Source organism: Marmota marmota, unplaced genomic scaffold (genome assembly GCF_001458135.2).
Source record: "Marmota marmota marmota unplaced genomic scaffold, marMar, whole genome shotgun sequence".
Classification (NCBI taxonomy): domain Eukaryota; kingdom Metazoa; phylum Chordata; class Mammalia; order Rodentia; family Sciuridae; genus Marmota; species Marmota marmota.
The window spans coordinates 1,747,263-1,752,653 of NW_026000019.1; the positions used below are offsets into that span (position 1 = coordinate 1,747,263).

At 30.7% G+C, this 5,391-nt stretch overlaps 1 pseudogene; it reads right to left on the reverse strand.

The window, feature by feature from the left end:
* Positions 1-204: 204 nt before the first annotated feature.
* On the reverse strand, positions 205-1,242 carry LOC125618739 (annotated as a pseudogene).
* Between the last annotated feature and the right edge of the window lie 4,149 nt (positions 1,243-5,391).

The window sequence follows — 5,391 nt, forward strand, 5'->3', positions numbered from 1 at the left end:
ATAAAAACTGCAGAACACTAAAGAAAGAACTTAAAGAAGACCTTAAAAGATGGAGAGATCTCCCTTGTTCTTGGATAGGCAGAATTGATATTGTCAAAATGACCATACTACTGTTGTCCACCTGTAACTACTAATTTATTTATCTTTCTATTTATGCTGTAAATTTTGTATTGTTGGTGATTCTATCATTAGGTAAATACATATTTCATTGCATCTATATATTCCTGGTAATTGATGTTCCTTGGTTTGTAATATTATTTTTATCCCTAGTAATGGCTTTTCTTTTGATGCCTGATACTAATAGAGCAATTACATATTTCTTTTGTTTTTCTTTATATCATAATCTTTTCCATTCCTATCCTACCACCATGTCTTTTCTTATTTATAATAAATCTATTCTATAAATACTATAAGGCAGATTTTTTTGCAGTGGATGATTTTTGTTGGATGGAGGATACCCCATATTATCTCAAAGATAATGATAAAAAGTGGCAGGCACAGCCATGCCACAGAGGGGAGAAAGCTTTTTTGGCTGTCGAAATTTCATATTTGAGGGTCCATGTCTCCTGTTTAACTCTGACCACCTGGAAGGCTTCTCCTTGACACTCACTATCACCAGTGTGGGCATCAGAAAGGTCTGCAATAACTCATTTGACTTGGCCGACAGTTTTTCCAGATCTGGATGGGATCTGAAGTTTTGTTTGAATTCTTCTCTCAGTGTGCTCACTTGCTGATAATCTTACTCCATCAGGAGGGCTGCTTTGGAAGATTTCCAAGAAAATCTCTGCAAATTTTGATGCCCCATTGGCTGATATGCACTCCTCACTTAAGGATGATAAAATGAGTCTGGAAATATGTTGTGCCTTGGTCCTGAAGCTGTTCTATCTCTGTGGTTTTGGTGGGCATTGCATAACTTGCCTGGACTTTGATGGAGAGAGGCATGAATTAGACTGGGCCTAAATCTTTGCTAGGGTCATGTCATATGCAGTCAGGAGAATGTTTTGGTTTCCACATTTTGGTTTCCACTTTTCCCCTCTTTTTGAGCTCTCCTGCTTTAATTAGGTGCTTTTATCACCCAAAGCCAGGAGTGGGCTTACTTCTGTAGTGCCCACTGGTATTCGGTAGAACACTACCTGCAGAATAAATGGGATTTGCTTTCAAATATCTGAATTTTAAGAGGAAAAGTATTGCTTTGAAAGGTGTTATTCTGCAGGTACAGCATCTTTCCAGGGGTTCATTCATCCTTTGCTACTGTGGCCTCTAAATGTACAACCAAAGATTCAACCCATCAATTGTGATCCCTTTGCCATCAAGCAAAATAAATAAATAAATAAATGATTCTAACAATGGCTTCCTTTAATTGACATATTTTCTCTGTGTTTCTGATGTATTTGAATTTAACGTACCATCTTACCATTTTATTTTCTTCTATGTGTACAATATGTTTCTAGTATTTTTCTATCTAGGACTTTTTAATTGCTTACTTAATAATTTACTTCCTCCTTAATAGGATAATGTTATACATTAATTTAACTATGTTTTGGTGTTTTACTTAAAAATAATAATATGCATCCTTAACTTATCAAGGTCTCACAGTAAATTTTATCTTTTTAAAGAGGGCACATATCCTTTATAATTTGCTTTTATTTTTCTTCCTTCCTGTATGCATGTTCTTATTGTTACATATTTTAAATCTACTGATATTTTAAAATTGAGTTTTCTGATTGGATTCAGGTGATCTGATAACATGTATTTATATGAGATAAGGCAAAAGTCTAAAAAAATTGGGGTCACAAATATTCCAAAAAGTCTAAGAAAAATAATTTTATACATAAACTCAGTTTATCATTGCGAGCGTTTGATTTCAATGGAAAAATACTAAGGAGTCCCAGAAACATGATCAAGAGTAAAAACAGACAATAGGAAGAAATCCACAGATTACCCATCTATTGGTGTTATAAAAAATTGGATCAAATTGTGATTAATATTTTTAAAAAATAAAGAAAAACATAGAGGTATTTAGCATAAAAATTAAACACCTTAAAAAATGAATGCATGAAAATTCTATCACTGACAAGTGAAATCTCTGAAATAAAGAACTTAATAGATGGCTTTAACAGAAGCTTTGTCATGGCAAAAAAAGATAACAGGTAACAAGAAAAGATAGCAATTCTGCAATACCCAGGCAAAAATGACAGAATATTTTAGTTTTAAAAAGCCAAAAGTCATTGGATAAATAGTGTAAGTCTCTAGAATTAATATATGTTGCCACATGATAGACAAAGAAGAATCTTATATCTATATATTTAAAAAATTTCTGAAATAGTATCAGGCATTAAAATAAAAAGCAAGCTATAGATTCATGAAATCCTATGAAGTCAGGACAGGCAAGATTCAAGCACACAAACATGCACATTCACACTGTTAGTATTTTTTTTGTACAATTTCTTAAACCAAAGATTATAACTAAGAATACATAATTATTCCACTTGTAAAAAGCTTTACATTTTTCCTTTTATGGCACTGGAATATTTGTGACCCCAATTTTTTTAAAAACAATTTCCTGTAAAAACTATGGACTTTTTTCTTCACCCACTATTTTATATTTTATAATATCAATAAATTAATATTATAGTAATTATTATTCAAAATTATTTAGAATTAAAATGACAGTCATTCTTTCAGAAACATGTTCCATTGTTAAAAGCATGTATTTCTATGAATGTTTAGCCTCTAAGTTATAGTGCTTTTTTTTTACAGTCTTATGAATGTTTTTATCAATACTTCAATATGTTCATGCATTTTGCTTAATGATGAATTTATACTCCAAGAAATATGTTGCTAATCATAGGAGCTTACAAAAACCTAGATGGTATAGACCAATCACACTTGATGTTGTCTCCTCATGCATAGAGGCCACATTTAGTAAAAACGTAGAGCAGAAGCTTAGTTATTTGTTATCATTTCCATATATTATATAATATATGTAGTTATAAGTGTGATATATTTATATGACTAGCAGCCCAGTAGCTTTGTTTACATCATGAACCCACAAATAATGTATTATTCTACAACAGCTATAGCATCACTAGGCAACAGGGATTTTTCAGCTCTATTATAATCTTGTGGGAGCAGCACCCTCTATGTGGTCTGTTGCTAACTAAAATGTCATTATGGTATGGTTATACCTAGATTATTGTCTACTGGGAAGTGAGAAAATAAAATCTCAAACACCCTTCCCACTGACTTTCAGCAGCAGCAATTTGTTTTGTTTTATCTTCCCTGAGAGTGAAATGAAAACTTTGTAAAAAATAAATGTCAGTGATGGACAATATTTTAATTTGCAGTTTGGGGTAAACATCAATTGTTTATAAAGAAGAAAGTCTAGGGAAGAAGCTATGAATTATGTAAAATGCAAAATTCAAATAATGCTTATTTGTATGATATTAGCTTGTTTTTGATACTTTAGAGTGCATGTAACATAAAGATGAACATTTAAACATGTATCTCAACTGTATTTTTTATAAATGTATGTCAGTTTAAATTTAACACACTTTCCTTAGATTTAAAGATGATATGGAGTTAACCTTTGTTAATACAATGGAAAATTGGTTCAAATTTGTGCACCTGTAGGTTAGGAAATATTATCTAACAGTTAAAAATGTCTTGTAGAACTTTCAGTTATTCTTATGAATGGTAAAATGAGAGTCAAAAATACTGTTTCAATCATTCTGCATATTTCTCATTTTCTAAAATAGTCTATCATTAAAGATGCAGTGCTTCAAAATAAGCTATCTAAAACACTCTAGATTGATCCTTCAGGCAATGTTCATCATGTGGATTTTAATATTTTTTAAATAACTGATTAAATGAACATGTATTTACCTTTACTTTCCATCATATAATTGAGAAACTAAATATCATCTTTCATAGAAATATTATTAAATGCCATACATATTCTGAAAATGTTTGAATTTTGCATTCAAAAGTAATTTTAAATATCTATAAAAAGAGACTTTGCAAATTGGCAAAGAGTAATGAAAAAAAGAGCTTGCAGAATGGCATTTTCTAACTGCCATTGTGTGTGAAAGAGTTTGTATGCTTTCCAAAATTTGTGTGAGCTGCCAGGCCTGTCAGACATATTTGTTGAAATTTGGAAAAGAAACCCTGCCATATTCTCCACTCTTGGCATGAGCAACAAGAAAGTTTTAAAGAATATAATTTTGACCTATAGCTATATATTTCAAGTTTCAGCAAAATAATATAAAAGAAAAACTGAATTTCAGTTAATGACTAAAATATTATATTTTAATTTCAGTATAATTTCCTAAGTCATTCTTCGAAGTTATTGTTTTTCAAAGACATATTTGAAAGTTATTACTATTTATTAATTTGATTTTCTTATCCTGGATATTAGTCCATTTTCTGTTGCTGTAACAAAATATTTGAGTACTTTACGGAGAAATAAGGTTTATGTGACTCACAGTTCTGAAACTCCAAGAGTATGGCATCAGCATCTTCTTGGCTTTTGGTTAAGGCCTCATGATGCAGCATTTCCAGAAGCCAAGGAGATGATAATGCATGGGGAAGGAGCATATATACCAGACAGAAAGCACTTTATATTAGCCCACTTTTAATAATTAATACTGTGCCCCCAAAACAAGAATTCACTTCAATGAGAAAAGCAATGATCTCTCTTAAAGGGCTAATAAACTCTTAAAGTTTCCTTAGTCTTTCAACACCATCCCTTTCAGGAATGAAATCTCAACACCAGTTTTGGTAGCAATGACCATACCCAAATCAAAACATTTTCCAATCAAACCATTTGTTTAAACTTTACACTTTTCAAATGCAGGCTGCATCATAGAAATGGCATATAGAGAAACACTCATGCTGAAATGACTAATGGATTATAATGATCAAAATACATATTATTTTAATTTTAATAATAACATTGCCTTTTAATTATCAGTATATCCAGTTGATTCTGAATAAACTCAGAAAATTCAAAAATCTACTAATATATATTCACTAATGTTAATCATAAAATATTTGATTAGAAATAACAATAATTATACAGCTTAGAATCACAGAAGTAATTAATCATTTTGCATGTTTAGGCTAAGTCACAAAATGAAATGTGTAAAGGACAAAAAATCTACTCTTTTGAGTGTTAAAAAATGTCCAACATTCTTCTTCTATTAAAGATAAAATAAATTGCATAAGGGAACTTTGAAGAAGGTCAAAATCATACATTTCGAGGAACTAAAACTAATTTTAGCTTTGAGTGATATTATCACCAGCTGAATATTCAAGTTTGTACTTCCCATATACATTTACATTTTTATTTCTATTTGAACTTTGATATTAGTCTATTGCCTTTAGTAAGAA